The sequence below is a fragment of the Tamandua tetradactyla genome, chromosome 20 (assembly GCF_023851605.1).
Source record: "Tamandua tetradactyla isolate mTamTet1 chromosome 20, mTamTet1.pri, whole genome shotgun sequence".
NCBI classification, from domain to species: domain Eukaryota; kingdom Metazoa; phylum Chordata; class Mammalia; order Pilosa; family Myrmecophagidae; genus Tamandua; species Tamandua tetradactyla.
This window is the reverse complement of record NC_135346.1, coordinates 60,005,646-60,024,060: the sequence shown is the minus strand read 5'-3', so window position 1 is coordinate 60,024,060 and position 18,415 is coordinate 60,005,646. Positions and strand designations below refer to the sequence as shown.

The window sequence follows — 18,415 nt, the reverse complement described above, 5'->3', positions numbered from 1 at the left end:
ATTCTGATGGTGGTTTCTTGGCAATCTGTAACTCCAAAGCCTCCTTGTCTACTATCTCCAAGCTTCCTCTTTTATATTTTATTTATTTTTTAATGGAAAAATATGCTTCAGGTTTTATTGAATTTTTTTTAATTAAAACATAATGCATTCAACTTAGCTGTAGAGCTCATTTGAACAACTGAAACGCAGGGAGCCCAGAATAAGAGTCCTTTAATCCTGTATAGCTTAATGTAATGCTTGGATACATCCTAGAGTGTATTAAGTGGATAATCAGAAAGTATTGGCAAAGTCCGTTCAGGAATGAGAGGAAAAATATGGAACTAGTAAACCTTACCATCAGGGACTGTGGTTAAGCTTTAGGGACACCCAAATCAATAGGCCATACCCTCAATCATGAGGCTTACTCTTGTGAAGCTTATGTAGGCAGAGAAGCTTAGGCTACCTATAGGCATGCCTAAGAGTTACTTCTAGAGGACCTCTGTTGTTGCTCAGGTGTGACTCACTCTCTCTAAGCCCAACTCTGCAAGTGAAATCATTGCCTTCCCCACTACGTGGGACATGACATCCAGGGATGAAAGTCTCCCTGGTGACATGGGAGATGACTCCCAGGGATGAATCCAGACCTGGCACCATGAGATCAACAATTCCATCCTGAGTAAAAGGGGGGAAAGAAGTATAACTTGTAAAGTATCAGTGGCAGAGAGAGAATTCAAATAGAGCCAAGAGGCTACTCTGGAGGCTGCTCTTAAGCTTCAGTTAGACCTTGCTACCTTACATAACCTGCCAACCCCCAAACAAGACGATTCCAGCCAATCCTAAAGAACACCTAGGGCAATATATAAGATTCCACAAGGGTTCCATACACTAGAGTAACTTTCCATAAACCTACAACCTCAAGATTGGACCTTTTAAGACTCTCCAGAACATCAGATAGCTCCATCTCCTTACCCTATATTAATGACAGATCCTTCCCAACATGAAAAATTTAGAATAGCCATTGTCCAAACACCCCTAAAGAAAGGAATGAAAAGATCAAAGGTGATGGAGTTATACAGAGAAGATAGTGTTTAACAAATGAATATGAATGCTGAATCATTAAATTGATATCTCTTTTAGTCTCCAATATCTTAGAGCAGCTAGAAGTAAAAACCTGGAATTGTGGAACTGTAACCCATGTCAAACTCTGAAATAAGTTCCACAACTAATTGTGGTGCTGTGCTTTGAAATTTATTGCTTTTTTGTATATATACTATTTTTCACAAAAAAAAAGAAAGTTGATTGTGATTATAAAAAATGTTTATTCCTTCTAGCCTCCTATATTCTGGAGCAGCTAGAAGGAAAAATCTGAGAGGACTGTATGGTAGCCCATGACTAACTCTGGGCTCTGTCCTGTAACTGCTTGTTGAAGAGTGCTTTGAAAACTGTTGCTTCGTTCTTTCTTTGCTTTGTATATATGCTATACTATACAATAAAAAAGTTTAAAAAAAGTCATCAGGCTGTACAACACAAACTGTGAACCCTCATATAAACTATGTACGATATTAATAGTTTAATTATGATAATGTTTTCCATCTACCAAGTATTCATAATAAGGAATATTACGTGTTGTGCAGGGGAGGTGAATATATGGGAGCTCATTTTCTGCATGATTTTTCTGTAAACCTGCAATTTTTCTAACAAAAAAAAAGTAGGACAGTAAAATAGCTCATTTCCAGGACTTTTTAAAATGTCCAAGGAAATCTGCTCCTAGCAATTTCACAATTAAGTTTTATGCTTAATTTCAGTATATAACCTTACCTAGATGTTTGCTAAAACTCTCTTCTCAATTTCCCTGGCTTTTGTTCTTGTCCTTCTTTGAGTATTCTGCCTTAGAATTAAATGAATAAATATAGCAAAAATAATATCAAACTAAAAACATAACTCGCTCACAAAAAAAATAATAAAAGAAAAATATAATTCATTGCCACTACTATCTGTCCTGGGAAAACAAACCTGAGGTTTGAGTTTTCTCCTTCAACCACTAGAGTGATACTAAAAGTAAATTTGAGTTTTACTTTTTGAGTTCAACAATGTGCACATATTCTGGGTTATTATCAAGAGACTCGCTAAATAATTTGTATCAAAATTTTATACCCAAAACAGGTTCTCTGATGATTTATCACACTAGTATAGGAAATGTGAAGTGGTAGCAGATTGTATAACATAAACAGACATACACTATAGAAACATATAAATAATACAGTTTGACCCTGGATATTTCCCTTAGAATAATTCCTGCCATATTTAAGACTTTATTTTTATAGAGAGACTCATCTTATAACTGGTCTTGGATCATGGAGAAAGTTAGACATAGATTAAAAAATTCAGACCACTGTTCCTTTGGACTTCCTACTACTTTGGAAGGAAGTCAACCGTCCGGCTTCCTTTGGACTTCCTACTACTTTGGAAGGAAGTCAGCCGTCATGAGTGAAGACCCACCATCACTCAGTTTGGCCACAGCTCAACTAATAGCTGCATCTTCAACAGTGCTGTCTACAAAGGGGTTCACACCCGCAGGCCTGGGGTGAAGACTTGGGGTTCACACCCACAGGCCTGGGGTGAAGACTTGGACATGTCCTTTGTGGGGGGATGTGATTCAGTCCCCAGCCTCCACAGAACTGGGAGATAGAAGATGGAGTTGGACTCGGGCTCAGGCTGCCCGAGGGTTCCTGGGTGCTTCCTCTCTGTGCTCCTAGTTGCCCAGCAGCCCAGGCCAGGTGAGCAGCCTCCCTCTGAGCATCTCAGGGTGTTGGTTTCCTTCCTGCCCCATGCAGGAGTGACCCAGGGGCTGCAGTGAAAGAGAACAAAGCCATCAGATGCCTTGGCTGGGGATCTAGGGAAGGACACAGGACTTGGCCGGGTCCTCAGGTCCTCGCTTCTGGGTTGGCTCGTACTCGTGTCTCTGCCCTCAGTTGTCCGCCCCAGCACAGCCCAGACGGGGCTGATGTTGAGAAATCTCCCCATGACCACTGCTTGCACCAACACTTCATACAGCCTGTGGCTCAGGAAGGAAACTAAGTTCTTGTTCTCGACCTGTCAGTCCCAAGAACGGTCTGTAATTTTTTTTGCTTTGTTGTGCATTTTATTGAATAAGTCTCTTGAGCTTGCATAGGAAAGGCTTTCATAGGATTTTCTGCAGGGGAATCACAGAGCTCAGGTACCGGTGGAACTCCCAACTGCCTTTCCACCTCATCTCCTCATCAGTCATATTTTATTATTATTTTATTGTGGTGAGATATATATATATGACATAAAATTTCCCATTTTAACCACTTCTAGTGCATATACTTATCTTTACAATGTGTGCTACAGTTACCACTACCCATTACCAAAACTTTTCCATCACAACAAACAGGAACTCTGTATCCATGAAGCAATATCTCACCACTTCCCAAACTTATGCCCCAGCCCCTAGTAACCTGTATTCTACTTTCTGTCTCTATGAATTTGGTGATTCTAATTATTTTCCGTGTGAGATCATATGATATCTGTCCTTTTGCATCTGGCTTATTCACCCAACATGAAGCCTTCCGGTTTCATCTGTCTTGTCATATGTTTTAGAACTTCATTCCTTTTCACGGCTGAATAACATTCCCTCATACGAATAGACCACGTTTTGTTTATCCATTCCTCTGTTGATGGGAACTTGGGTTGCTTCCATTTTTTGACTGTGAACAATGCTGCTGTGAACATTGGTGTACAAATGTCTGAGATCCTGCTTTCAGTTCCTCGGGGGTGTAGACCTAGAAGCGGGATTTCCAGGTCATTCAGTAATTCTATGTTTAACTTTTTGAAGAACAGTCAAACTTTTCCACGATAGTTGCGCCACTTTCCACTCCCACCAACAGCGCGTGAGGGTTCCCATTTTTCTGCATCCTCTTTAGCACTTGTTTTTGTTTTTTGTTTTTTAAATAATAGCCGGTCTAGTGGGTGTGAAGAGGTTTTTTCACTGGGGTGGGGAGGAACTATCCGTGTTTAAATGGCTGATTCTGCTGGTGTGCAGGTAGGAAGGCTGGTAGTCACTCAGCCCGTCCAGAGAGTTTACCTAAAAGTCATGTGTCTCAGAAAGAGCAAGACCTGCGCCCTGTGGTCACCACTAAGCGTGAAAGCAGAAGGACGCAGGGTCTGTGTCCACTCATCAGGATGTGCAAGTGATCGCTGCAGCCCAGGCATGGCTAGTTGGAAATGGGATTTATGAAGATGAGGATGCAGCATGGGAAACCTGCATCATATGGAAAACCTGCATCACCCAGTGGCAAGGTGGGCAAAGAAGGACAGAAAAAGACGTGAGCTCAGATCAAAACTGAGAGAGTTCATTCGTGCCGGATCATAGACTCAAAGGGACTTTCACAGAATTACCGAGAGTTCCGTTGGGTGGGTAGGACGGAGGGTGGGGAGTTCTCCCTGGATTTCAAATGATCAGTCATGTTCATGTAGATCTTTGCTTATGGAAATGATGGGCTTGTCGGGGAGCGGGCACCGGTGGCTCAGTGGCACAGTTCTTGCCTGCTGAGCCAGAGAGCCGGGTTCGATTTCCGGTGCCTGCCCATGCAAAAAAAAAAAAAAAAAAAAAGTGATGGACTTGTCGGGTTGCGGTTGCCAGTCCTTATCACGCTTGCTGAGAGTCTTGCAGTGGGCTTTGCAGAGAGGCCCAGGAATGGGGACCCCTTTGGTTGCACCACCACACTGTGGCAAGGAACAGGGCCAGCTAAGGGAGTTTCTGCTCTGAGCTGTGATCTGGGCCTTGCCCGGGGTGTGGGGAGGGTCTTCCAGGATGTGTGTTCCAAGGAAGGTGAAGTGTGCGGAGGGTTTAGCTCTCTGCCCCACCCCCACACCCCCCACCGTTACCTGTGGGCAGGCTGTAGCAGAAGAGCCTGCCCTGCTGTATTTTTAGGACAGGAATCTGGCATGCTTTCCCAATTGGCTTCTATCAAAGCGCTTTTCCAAATAAAAGCTGAGACCAGATAACAAATTATACTGCAAATTGGAGGCAGATGCTGACAGTGCACTCTGATTTTCTTTGAAGCTGCGACGGGGCCCCTGTAATTCGGTGCGTTTCTTCCCAGCCCCCTCCCTCCCAGGCAGCTGGCAGATCCAAAGTCTACATTAATTGAGCACCAACTGTATGTCGGACGTGTGCTGGCCTTTTCCACAACAGTTACCTTATTTGCTTTTCAATCTCCAAACAGTCCCATAGTATAGATATTAATATCCCCTTTTACAGACAAAGAAACTGAGGCACTGGGGGGGACTAGACATTCGCCGCCACTTCCCTTTTTTTTTTGTCCTGGTTTCCAAAGTAATCCTGCCAGGCATTCATGTGACAGTTGACAACGAAGATCAGAAAGAATAACTTGTCCTGAGGCCTATAATTAGAAAGTGGAGATAGGATCACTTCGGCTGCTTCCTACCCTGACATACTGTCTTGTTAAGGAGGAGGTAAGACGGTGTAACTGTGTGATTGAGAAAAACCATGTAACTGACACTCCCTTTATCCAGTTATTGGGCAGATGAATAAGAAAATAAAGACAAAAAAATAATAGCAGGGGTAAGGGGTATGGGATGCTCTGGGTGTTCTTTTTTAATTTTCTTCTTATTCTTTTTTTTTTTGAGTAATGAAAATGCTCAAAAACCTATTGTAAGGATGAATGTACAACTATGTGATAATTCTGTGAACCACTGATTGCACACTTTGGGTGATTACATGGTATATGAATAGATCTCAATAAAAGTATGTTAAAAAAAGAAAAAGGAGGTGAGAGCTGGGACTCTCTCGGGTTCCCCAGGATGGAAGGGGTACACTAATCCATTGTCTGAACCCCCACTGTGTGCGATTTCATTGAATCTTGGAGCTGGTTTGGGAGAGCCTGGGGGGGAGAAGGAGATGTTATCTGCATTTTAGGGATGAGGTTCTGAAGCTTGAGAATAAATGAATTGGGGCCCCGGGGTGGTGGTGGGGGGGTGGCCAGCTGGCATGTGTCAGATCTGAGTCATCATCATGATGATGAGGTTCAGTGGAGCAATTTTTATTTTAGGAAGAAAGCCTAGGCCCCTTCGCCCTGGCCTGCAGACCACCGCGTGACTGCAGCTGCCCGTATATTTTGGCTCTGAGAGTTGCTGTTGGTCTGTCTCGTCCTGGGCTCAGCACGGCTTCCTCTTTGTTCAGCTCCGGGGGCGATCATTACATGTTCTGTCTCCAGCAGAGGTGCTCGCCTTAAACCGTCTCCCCCCGCTGCCCCCCACTGGGCAGCAGAGAAGCAGAGGACATGGCAGGATGGATCAAAGCGGCCCTGATCAGCATCTCCTTCCCCAGAGCAGACAGCTGCCCTAGCATCCTGGGCAGGCAGGCCAGGTTTTAAATTCACGGGACAATCTGCCCATGCAGTGAAGCTATGTTAACCAGCATTTTCATTGCCTGTAGCTTTGTCCCACGAGGGTTTTCAGGTCACTTTGGCACCTGACCCAGGGGGGGAAAGGCAGTGTGAATGAGTGAATGAATGATGCATGAATGAATGCATGCTTGCCTGCAGTGAGGCTGCTTGATTTAGCTCCTGATTCCTCTAATGGGTGCAGGCAGAAAGAACCCGAGACAGGCAGGAAGGTCTTGGGTTCTAGTATTTAATTGTTATGTGAACTTAAGAAAGTCACCCAACCCTGCCAAACCTCAGTTTCCTTGTCTGTAAAAGGGACTTTATCTACCTCTTGGTCCTCCCGGATTTTTCAGATACATCCGGAGGGCAAGGGAGCCCCCAGCTGCAAACCTCTCCCCAAGCTCTGCACACTCAGGCATCTCTCTCTGGAAGACACTAAATATTCTGATGGTAAAGAGCTGTATCACAAGATGCAGCCTTGGGGGAGAGCCCCGGACCCAGCCAGCACCCCAAGACCCTGCCCTGTTCCCAGACCCTGCAGCAGCCTTTGCTGAGCCTATTTCCTCAAGGGCAGACCACGAATGCACCTACAGTTCTACCATGCTGCAGTGGGGGACCCAAGGAAGAGAGAAAACGTGCAGGGACTTTGCATGTGGATGTCTGTGACCGTAGTTCTATACTGATTGATATGGATAGATCATAATTTAATGCTGAGCACAACAAGTGCTATTTCATACAACTATAATGATGCACTTGGCTAAGTCCTTCTCTCGTAAGTTATTCCGACAACGTTGCTAAAGGGACAAGGGACAATTTTGGGGTCTTTAGGTAACACACACACACCCACCCACTTCCAGAACTCCATGGAAAAGCAGAACTCCATGGAAAAGCAGAACTTCAGTAGTCCCAGCATCTTCAGCAAACATCCGGGGGATGATGGGCAGGTGAGCCAGTGGAAGACAGAAGAATTGGCAGGTGTTGTCGAAAGCTGAAGCGTGCGGCTGACAGGTGCTGGCCTACAGCTGGATGTGACTCTCAGACGTGCCTGCGAATGGACCAGGCTTAGGAACGGCCTGCCTCGGTCTGAGCTGCTCAAGAGACCAGCCATCTGGCCACCAGTTCTCTATCCGTCAGTCCCCAAGGCCAAGCATCATCTCTGACATGGGTTTTGCCCTTAATCACTCTGGAACTCTGTTCCTGTCCAGTCTGACTTTTTGGCTGATTTAAAACAGTAAAGCAGGTTGGAGTGGCTTTGGGGGCAAATGAAGCTGCTGGGGAAAGTTTGTCAAGGTCCTCGGAGAATGTGGGAGGAACCCTTTGAACCTGGAGGTGCCAAGTAAGTCTTCAGACAGCGTCCTAGGCTCCGAGCCAGGGGCTGCCCACCCACAGGACACAAGGGGCTCCCATGGTATTTAAACACCGTGGGCTCTTCAACACCATGTTTGGAGACAAGGAAACGGGAATGAGCTCACTTGTTTTCTATGTGTAGTAACATATATATAACACAAAGCTTGCCACTTGAACTATTTTTAAGTGTAAGATTCAGTTGGATTTAATTACATGCACAGTTCAGTGCTACCATCACCACCATCCATTATCAAAACTTTATTTCTTTTAATTCCCACTGTTTTATTATTAGTAGTATTATTACCATTTGAGCAGTTGTAGGCTTACAGAAAAATCATGCAGAAAGTAGAGTTCCCACTCTGGGATTTGTCCTGTAACTTCTTGAAAAGTGCTTTGAAAACTATTGCTTTTTTTCTTTCTTTGCTTTGTATATGTATATATATGTTGTATTATACAATAAAAAAATTAAGAAAAAAAGTAGAGTCCCTATATAGCCCATCACCACACAGTCTTAGCTATTCTTAGCATTTTGCATTAGGGCAGTACCCTTGCTATAACTGATGAATCAATATTATTATAATTATATTCCTGTTACATTACAGTTCATAGTTCACATCAGGGGTCACACTTTGTATTGTACAGTTCTATGGGTTTTCCTCTTTATCATTTCACTCCTATGTATCTGATTATTTCTAAAAGATAAAGCCTTCTTAAAAAAAAAACAATAAGCACAATACCATTAGTGTACCAAAAGAATCAACAGCAATTAACTCCTGACACCATCCAATAATTAAATTTCTAATTATCTCATTAATGTTCTTTTCGTTGTTTGCAGCAGGGTCCAGGCAGGGTCTACACATTGTGCTTGGGTGGCACGTCCTGTGTCTTTCGATCTGATGATTATTCCCCCCTCTCTATTTTCCTTTGCAATTACCTCTTGGAAAAGAACTGGGTCATTGGAGCTGCAGGCTTTCTAACAATCAGGATTTTACAGCTTGCACCCTGTGGTGTGGTTTAACATGTCCCTTATCCTCAGTGTTCTCCATAAAATGGTAGTTGGATGGAGGCTCTATCAAAAGCAGATTGAATTTGTTTTGGCCAAACTGCCCTGTAGGTGGTCGTGTGTTCTTCTCTTGGGGACTCATAATATCTGGGTGTCTCCGACCAAACATTTTTTTTTTATTATCTTTATTTATTTAATTAATTTTTATTAGAGAAGTTGGAGGTTTATGGAAAAATCATGCATAAAGCACAGAGCTTCCAGAGACAACCTTACATTGCAATGGGTTTTCCTTTCATTTTTATTCTGGCGATCTATACACAACCTAAACTTTCCCATTTCAACCACTTTCAAGTATGCAATTCAGTGGATTTCATTACATTCGCTATGAAGTGCTACAAATACTACCATCTTTACCAAAACTTTTCCATCACCCCAAATAGAAACTCTGCACCCATTATGCATTAACTCCCCAGCACCACCACACACACACACACACACACACACACACACACACACACCCCAGTGCCCCAGTCCCTGGTAAATCTCTAATCTACTTTCTGTCTCTACGAATTTGCTTATTCTGTATATTTCGAATGCATGGAGTCCTACAATATTTGTCCTTTTGTGTCTGGCTTATCTCACTCAGCCTGTTGTCTTGGGGGTTCATCTGTGGTGCGTGGATAAGCTAACATTTTATGTAGCCTTGTTACTGGGGAGCCTGGGAAGCTCTGAGTTCAAGCCCAGTTCCTCATTTTACAGCAGGAGAGACTGAGGTCTGGAGAGCGCGAGGGGCCTGGCCAGGGTCACCCAGCAGGTAGCTGTTAGAGTTCGGACAAGCACCTGGGCAGCTCCGTGTGCCGTCCATGCTCTCTCCACTGCCTTCTCTGCCCGGATTTGCCTCTTCTCTATTCCATTAATCGAGTGAGCATCTTTGATTCTGCTGGCAGGGTGGGATGTTGTGAAAAATGTTTGACATTTTTTTCAAAGGAGGGTAATTTTTCTTAGACTAAGACCTTAACCCCTCATCAAACTCAGTTCCCCCAACCCAGGTATCATTAGTCCCATTTTACAGATGAAGAAAATGGAGTTCAGAGAGGCTGAGTGATTTCAGCAAGGTCACACAGCTTATCAGGGCGGGTTCTGGTTTGAAACCCAGGTCCTTCCAGCTCTGAGCCCAGTGTCCTTTCAGCAGTACCCCAGCTGACTCTCCAAACATCTGTTCTCCATTTTTCTTACTAGGGCAACCTATAGCTCTGAAAATAAGACCACGACTGTTTTATTAATAAAAAAAGATGATTTGAGTTCTACTACCAGAATGTTTAACATAAATTACCAAAGATGGTTACAGAACCCTCTTTCCTGACTCCCCCACCTCACCCTCACCCAGCTTAATCTATTTATTAAGAGAAGATGGAAACAAGAGAGCAGATAAGTGTTTTAAGATTCCCAGTAAACAAAGAACAAGTAACATATCCTCTCCTTGCTTGGGGCTTCTGTAGCTCCCTTGGGTTGGGAGTCTGTCGACCCTTGAGGGAGAGGAGGGATGTTCTGTTTTTATTTCTGCTTCCAAGAGGGTTTTCCCTGGGAATGGAACTCCATTTCGGGTTCTCTAAATAAACTGAAAACAAACAAAGGCCCCCAGGTGGGCATGTTGACCACCACCAAGCATCTGATTTTCGTGCTGTTTCTCCCATTATTTGGAGGATTCTTTGCTTTTTAAAGGCCCAAAGCCCACCACTCACCCTCCCCCTTGTTTTTCCTGCATGGCTGCAGCCAAAAGGTATGAGAGAAGGAGCCTTTACTGGAGACCCATCTGGTAGTGAGCCCTGCAGTGAGCATTTTAAATTTGTTCTCTCACTTCATCTGCAAAACCACCCCATCCACTGCTTTTACTATCCTTGTTTTATAGAGAAGGGAACTAAGGAAAGGTGACTTGGTTTGCCCTAAGAATATGCCGCTGGTGAGGGATGGGACTGCATACAAACTGGGCATTTCCGACAACTGAGTTCTTTGGCCAGCCCTTCCCTGAGACTGAAAAGAGGGCGGGGAGAAAAGGCTGGACCCCACCCCACCCCCAACACTGGGGATTGAGCCAGTGTACAGAAGCGGCCGCACCCCATGGTCAGGGGTGCAAAGTCCAAGGCCCACTGCCTGGGTACAAGTCCAGTCCCCTCACCTGGGTACAAGTCCAGCCCCCCCCACCTGGGTACAAATCCAGCCCCCCCACGTGGGTACAAGTCCAGTCCCCTCACCTGGGTACAAGTCCAGCCCCCCCCCCACCTGGGTACAAGTCCAGCCCCTCCACCTGGGTACAAGCCCCCTCACCTGGGTACAAATCCAGCCCCCCCACGTGGGTACAAATCCAGCCCCCCCACCTGGGTACAAGTCCAGCCCCCCCACCTGGGTACAAATCCAGCCCCCCCCACGCAGGTACAAGTCCAGCCCCCCCACCTGGGTACAAGTCCAGCCCCTCCACCTGGGTACAAGCCCCCTCACCTGGGTACAAATCCAGCTCCCCCACCTGGGTACAAGTCCAGCCCCGCCATCTGGGTTAAGTCTAGCCCTACTGTCTGGGTTCAAGTCCAGCCCCCCAACCTGGGTACAAATCCAGCCCCCCCACGTGGGTACAAATCCAGCCCCCCCACGTGGGTACAAATCCAGCCCCCCCACCTGGGTACAAGTCCAGCCCCCCCACCTGGGTACAAGTCCAGCCCCCCCACCTGGGTACAAGTCCAGCCCAGCCATCTGGGTTAAGTCTAGCCCCCCCACGCGGGTACAAGTCCAGCCCCCCCACCTGGGTACAAATCCAGCCCCCCCACGTGGGTACAAGTCCAGCCCCTCCACCTGGGTACAAGTCCAGCCCCCCCACCTGGGTACAAGTCCAGCCCCTCCACCTGGGTACAAGTCCAGCCCCCCCACCTGGGTTCAAGTCCAGCCCCGCCACCTGCAACCTGTCACTGCAGTATGTCAGTCAGTCTCCCCATGTTTTCCTTCCCCAGCTACAAAGTGGGATAATAATAACGACTACCTTGAATGTCATTGCACTGATGAAAAAGATCATTTGGGTTAGTTAGTAGAGCATAGCCCAGTGCCTCGCACAGAATAAATGTCCACAGCTATTTGGCGTCCTTGTCAATGCCTTCGGCCCTGGCATGAAGTCTCAGAGACGTGCCTCTGCTCTGCTGTCCTTCCCTTGGCCTGGGGAGGTGACCTGAGGTGTGGCCACAGCCAAGGCAGACATGGGGCCAGTGTCACTCACCTTTAACTCCTGGTGCCGAGGTCTGTATGGAAGAGGGCAGGAAGCAGGCAGTGTAGAGGCAGCTGTGCTTGCTTCAATCCTTCTACAAATGTTTCGGGAGCATCTCCCAGGGCTCAGACACCATCAGAAGTACCAAGAAATGAATGAGGCAGGCAGGGACACGATACCTCTGCAGCTACCCCGTCCTAATTCTTGCACAATACCTAGATCCCTGTGGCCCTCCTGAAACCCAGGCCACACAATTTACCAGCCCTGACCAAAGATTTAGGGCAAGGCCGCCTCCAGAGGCTTGTTTTCAGAATGTCTCTCTGACCTTCTTATCGCCATCCTGCTACCCCCAGAGCGTTAGGGCATGCTGTGAGCTTAGACTCAGCAGCAGGGTCATCATCAGGGGTGGGGTTGGCTGCCTCGTACCCAGACCCCAGTGAACTTGAGTGGGGGCAGAGGTAGGCAACTTTGAGGGCAGCAAGCCAGGAAGGGCAGCCAAGGGCAAGTCGAGCTCAAGAGCTAACAGCAGGTATTCAGACAATTAAGACTTAGCTGAGTTGGGCACACAGGGACTGGTTCCAGTTTCTCATTGGAATGGCAAGAGGGACAGGATCCGGCCGGGAAGCCTGGGATTTAGGGCAAGGCTCTCTCCATGGAGTAAACTGAGGGTTAAATAAAGGTAAAGAAAAACTGAGACTGGAGCCCAGGTGAGAGGGCCAAGTTAACTTGATAGTAACCATAACATCAGTAAAAATACTAAGAGCCAATGCTTACTAGGTGCACATAAGTCTCATATTTATCCTATCACACTCAATGGTCATAATCTGCACTTTCTAAAGAATGAAGCCAGAACAGAGAGGTTAATTAACTTTTCCAAGGTCACACAGCTACTAAGTGGCAGAGCTAGAATTTGAACCCATTTGAGCACAGGGGTGTCCAAACCCTCCAGACACTGGGGACTGCCTTCCTGCAGCCTCACCCCTGGTAGTCGAAGGCTGCTTCCTCAGGGCTAATTCGGAGATTAGGGGAAAGCCTTGCCAGAGAAGCCCGGGACTGAAACAGGAAGTTGGATAAATACCAGGCCTTGAATAAAGGTTTGTTAATTGAACTTGACGTGGAGAATGCCTTTTTTTCAGGGCCCAAGTCAGACGTTTGTCGCTGCAGCCCAGGTTCAGAATGTCCTCGTTCCTGCGGGTATTTGTGATCTTTATCCTCATGGTGGAGACAGGCCACGTCTGTCCTGCTCATGAACACAGTCCCCTTGGACTGGGCGAAGGGGGCAGGGACCTGACTCCCTGTAAAAACTAACGTTCACCATCTAATCAGATGCTGGTGCTCCTGAGCGTTCTTTCAAGTGGCCCTTTATCTTCAAGAGTTGAATTTCCCTCTGATGGAGACCCTGTGGTTTTATGCTGTATAATGATATCACGCTGGGGGAATGTAGGGACAGAATGGGGAGTCAGTGCTGCGGTTTTCTCCCAGATAGAGAATCCAGAACGCTGCCTGCCTGATCTCCCTCATCGGGCAGTGCTTGGATGCATGGTTCTGCTACTGGAGAGAGGTCAGATTCTTTACCTGTGAAAATATTGACAATATTACTGAAAGGTACACATAGCAAGGAAGGTAAAGAGTTCCCTGATATCAGTGTGAAGACAATGATGTGATCAAGCCTTTGAAGTTAGACGTGTGTGTAGGTGTCCACATGTGTGCGTGTGTATGTGTGCAAGTGTGTATAGTCACACAGATTGTGTTGTATTGCTGCATGGGTGTTTGGATATTGTGTGTATGCACATATATATGTCATGTATGCATGTGTGCGTGGTGTGTGTCTCTTTGCATCCTTATCTTGTATAGGTACAGGTGTGTATGTGTCTTTGGATTTGTGTGTGTGCATTTGTGTGTGTGCACATATATGCCATGTGTGTGCGTGTGTGTATGGTGCATGTGCATCTGTTGTTATACTTCTGTTGTATTGCTGCATGTGTGTTTGGGTGTTTAGGTGTGTGCATGTGGTATGCATATACATGTATGTCATGTGTCCATGTGTAAATGGTGTATGTGAATCAACATTCTTATATAGGTGAATGTGTATATATGTGTGTAGGTGTTTGGGTGTGCATGTGTGGTGTGTGTGTGTCCATATATTTTGTTTGTGTGTGTGTGTGTTATATGTGTATCTGTTTGCATTCTTGTATAGCTGTATGTCTGTATGTCTGTTTGAGTATGTGTGTGCGTGTGTGTATGACGTGTGTGTGTTTGCTTGCATTCTTATCTTGTATAGGCGCATCTGTGTATGCATGTTTGGTTGTGTGTGTGTGCGTCGGGTGCGTGTGCACATGTGTGTGTGAACAGAGGAGCCATCCTTCACGAAGGTGTGGTTCTGCCTTGCCCGGCATTCTAGTGAACACAAGCCTCATGTCGAGACCAAACACTGCTGATGGTGTTAAGAATGATTCTGTGAAGTCGTGATTCACTCAGTGAGTACCGTTTGTCAGCAGGTCCTAAGCTGGTGCTGAACTATATGAGGTTCCTTAATCTCTGGGAACCCCCATTCTGATTGGATGGGGTGGGGGTGAGATGAGGCCAGACAGGGTCAGGTTGTGATGGGCCTTGCCAAGGGGCCGTTAATTCATCCTGTGAATCGGCAGGCTCCTCTCCAACCAAATCTGCAGATGTCTCACCTCACCCTCCGGGACCTGTGTTCCATCTCAGTCATTAGCCCCTGCCCATCCCTCCAAGGGCTTAAACTAGTTACGGCAGCTATCCTCAGCAAGTCCCATCCAGATTCCATCAGTCACCTGCTCAGCTGTGTAATCTTGGATGCATTAATTAGTCCCTCTGAGCCTCAGTTTTCTCATCTGCAAAATGGGAATAGAACGACCACTGGTTGTGAAGATTAAGTGAGAAAATGCTCACGAAGCTCATATACATGCTTAAGAAGTAGAATTAACCGTAATCATACCCACCTCCTAAATACATGTTGAACCCATCCACCTCTCTCTACCCAATTCTACATCATCCTGGTTCAGGCGACAGCATCTTCCTGGGCCCCAGTCTTCCAAATCCACCCTCTCCCGTCCCCCAGCCACACCACCAGCCCTGCCTCCCTGAAAGCATCTCCCTAAAGGGCCATCTGATCGAGGCACAAAGGAGGAGGCAGGTGCAGGGCAGGGGCAGTTTGCCAGCCTGCCCCTGCCCTCTGCTGCCCAGCTCCTCAGCACCCAGGGTACATCCTGAGCAAAGCAGCCGCCCTGGGGGTCTGTTTATTTGCCCAGCTCTTAGATTGTAAGCATCTCCAGAACAAGGATGTTCATGAGTGAATGAATGAATGAGAAGGCCTTGACCAAGCAAGGGGAGTGGCATCAGGGCATCTGGTGTTTAAGCATCTCATGACCTGGCAAATGCCTCTGGAGCTCTGTCCCTGGCTCATGGCTGAGGAACTTTGGTGTATTCTGCTCGGCCTGCTGCCCTTCCATCCATGCTTCAAGACACTGCCCAGTCGTCAGCTCCCCAGGAAGCTCCCTCTGGTCCCACCCAGCCCTGACATCACCTCCACTCAAAGTCCCTTCTGGCTCTGCTCACTCCCCACTCTGTCCTTCCTCAGCTCTGGGTCTCCAACGCTGTCCTCTGCAGCCTGGCCCCAACGTCTCTCAGCCGTGCCCTCGGGGAGTGCACAGTTCAGTTGTGTGCCCCTCTGTCTCCATAGGCCAGGAGCTCTTGGTGGGCAAAAACTGTGGCTTCTCTCTGCAGCGTCCCTGTGCCCGGCAGGTTGTGGCACACGTGTGTCATGGGGCGGTGCCTGTTGACTGTGACCTCACTGAGGGTCCACGCGATCCCCTTATGGAGACAGAGAACTGGGTCAGAACAGAGCTGCCCTCCAGGTTTCCATCCCCTGGCCCTCCTAGATGCGTGTCAACACAGCTGGCATGTGAGCAGGGAATCACTGGAAGCATAGTCTATCTGTAAAGGACATATGTCCTATCTTCCTGGCTACAGAGCCCGCCACAGAGCACACTCTTCTAGTTTGCTAGTTGCCGGAATGCAACACACCAGGGATGGATTGGCTTTTAATAAAAGGGGATTTATTTTGTTAGTTCTTCAGAGGAAAGGCAGCTAACTTTCATCTGAGGTTCTTTCTTATGTGGGAAGGCATAAAGCAATCTCTGCTGGCCTTCTCCCCAGGCCTCTGGGTTCCAACAACTTTCCCCAGGGTGATTCCTTTCTGCATCTCCAAAGGACTGGGCTGAGCTACGAGTACTGAGATGAGGAATGCTGAGCTGCTTGGGCTGTGCTACGTTGAGGTCTCTCATTTAATCATCCAGCCAATTAAATCAAACATCATTCATTGCAGCAGGCACGCCTCCTAGCCGACTGCAGATGTAATTAGCAACATATGAGGGTCACGTTCCATTGGCTCATGTCCACAGCAACAGAACTAGGTGCCTTCACCTGGCCAAGTTGACAACTGAATCTAACTACCACATACAAAAATGTTCCTCAAAGAGAGATCCAGAGCAAGTCTATGCTGTAAAAACTAAGAGCTGGGGGGTCCGGGGGTGCTGCAGTGGGGCTGTCCCTGGGAGAACCAAGAGATGTATAAAACCTGTAACCTGAGAGTCAGGAGAAGGCTGCTCCTCCCTGAAGAGGCTATAGGGGCATTGTCGTTCATCAAGATTACGATTCAATTTGGAGCCCAATGTTTACTCACCCTGATGGGCTGTCTGCAGCCTCCCCACACCATGTCACAAAGCCGCATTACTCACCTGGCAAGGCAGGCTCATCCCCACATAAATGGCTTGAGGAGGACCCCTCATCAGGGAAATGAGCATGGAATTGTACCCAGAAGATGTTAGGTTTCATCACGGGTTAGGTTTCATCCCCTCCCTGGGAGGGTCAGATACTGAATCAAAGCAGGCCAACTCACCCAAGGAGAGGGAACCAGAGTTCATATGTTCCAGGTTCCTCGCCAAGAAATTGAGGCACAGACAGTTCCACCATCTGCCCTCACCTTTTCTTGCAAGCAGAGAGGTGGGTCAGCAGCAGCTGCTTTGTATGCACAAGTTAGCGGGCTTGGTGATCACACTTTGCCTTCAAGCACAGAGAGACTTGGCTGGGTTGAAGGCTCTGAGAGGCAGACCTGGGAACTCTGCTTTCCTGGTTCCCTTTGTCTGCACAGACGTTTACTTGCATTTCGGTGAGGGAGTAGTGGGAGTGTGGGGAGGTTGTTTTTAGAATCTTTTTTATAATATATTCTTAGTTAATGCCAGAGTCAGGGCCCTCCCCCAGCCCTGTGCTGGGTGGCGATGGTGGTGACATAAGGCAGAGTGCTTGCCCACTGAAACACATTTCAGTGGACGAGAATCATCTAGCACATGGTAGATGCTCGTTGAATAGCATTGTTGCTGCTGTGTCTCGGTTTTCCAGGCTGCCATGACAGAGACCACGTTGCGGGTGGGCTTAAACAGCAAGCATTTCTCGGTGCGTGGTTTTGAGGCTAGAAGAAGTCCAAAATCAGGGTATGGAAAGGTGTCTTTGTTTTCTGCACTGCTCAGAGCAAGTACCATGAAGTGGGTCAAGGTCAACAACGGGAATTTATTCAGTCGCAGGTCGAAGCTGGGAAAACGTCCAAATCAAGGCCTCATCCAGGTGATGCCAGTGATCCTTGGCTCCTCTGTCACATGGCAAAGTATATGCAGTGTCTGCTGGTCTCTTCCAGATTTCATTCATCTCAGCTTCTTGCTTCCCTGGCTTGCTTTCTCTGTCTGAATTTCATTCTCTTATAGAGGACTCTGGAAAGAGGATAAGACCCATCCCGATTGAGGTGGGTCACACCTTAACTGAAGTAGCTTCATCAAAGGCCTTGTTTATAGTGGATTGACACCCACCCACAGGGACACAGATTACGATTATGAATATGTCTGTGTTGGGGCACATAATCCAATCTACCACATTATGGGAGTACGTGAATTCCCCTGATGCTGACCTGCACCGGGCAGGGTGGTCTCCCAACCATGAGATCAGCAGAGGACAGCATGTGTCGGCCAATGTGACAGCAGAAGCCCAAGGCCCCCCCTTTCAGGCAGCTGGGGGTCTTCCCACGAGACCCAGGCCCAGCATGTGCTGATGCTCTCCTGGTGCCCACACCCCAGCTGGAGGCTGGGTACATCGGCCTGAACTGCAGACTCGGGACAGACATAGAGAAACCATTATGGACTCAGGTGGATTGGGGTGGGATCTAAGGAGATGCCAGGAACCAAGAGAAGACTGACGCACATACCCACTCACCCGTTAAAAAAATAACATGACAACAGCATGGGGCTTATACAACAGTACTACACTCCTTCTAAACTCCAGGTGTTCTCGACCCCTTGATCTATGCTGTCTTCTCTGCCTGGAATCCCTGCCCAC

General features: G+C 47.3%; 1 protein-coding gene and 1 long non-coding RNA gene across 2 annotated transcripts in view; one reads left to right on the top strand and one right to left on the bottom strand.

Moving 5' to 3' along the window:
* The window catches only part of COL23A1 (collagen type XXIII alpha 1 chain), a 399,604-nt gene that overhangs the window by 186,111 nt on the left and 195,078 nt on the right, over positions 1-18,415 (top strand). The gene's annotated exons all lie outside the window — the stretch shown is intronic.
* LOC143664636 (uncharacterized) lies at positions 13,415-15,815 on the bottom strand. The gene is made up of 3 exons (XR_013166563.1): positions 15,558-15,815; positions 14,806-14,865; positions 13,415-13,582 (listed from the first exon to the last, which is right to left on the bottom strand). It is a non-coding gene; the product is annotated as an uncharacterized LOC143664636 (long non-coding RNA).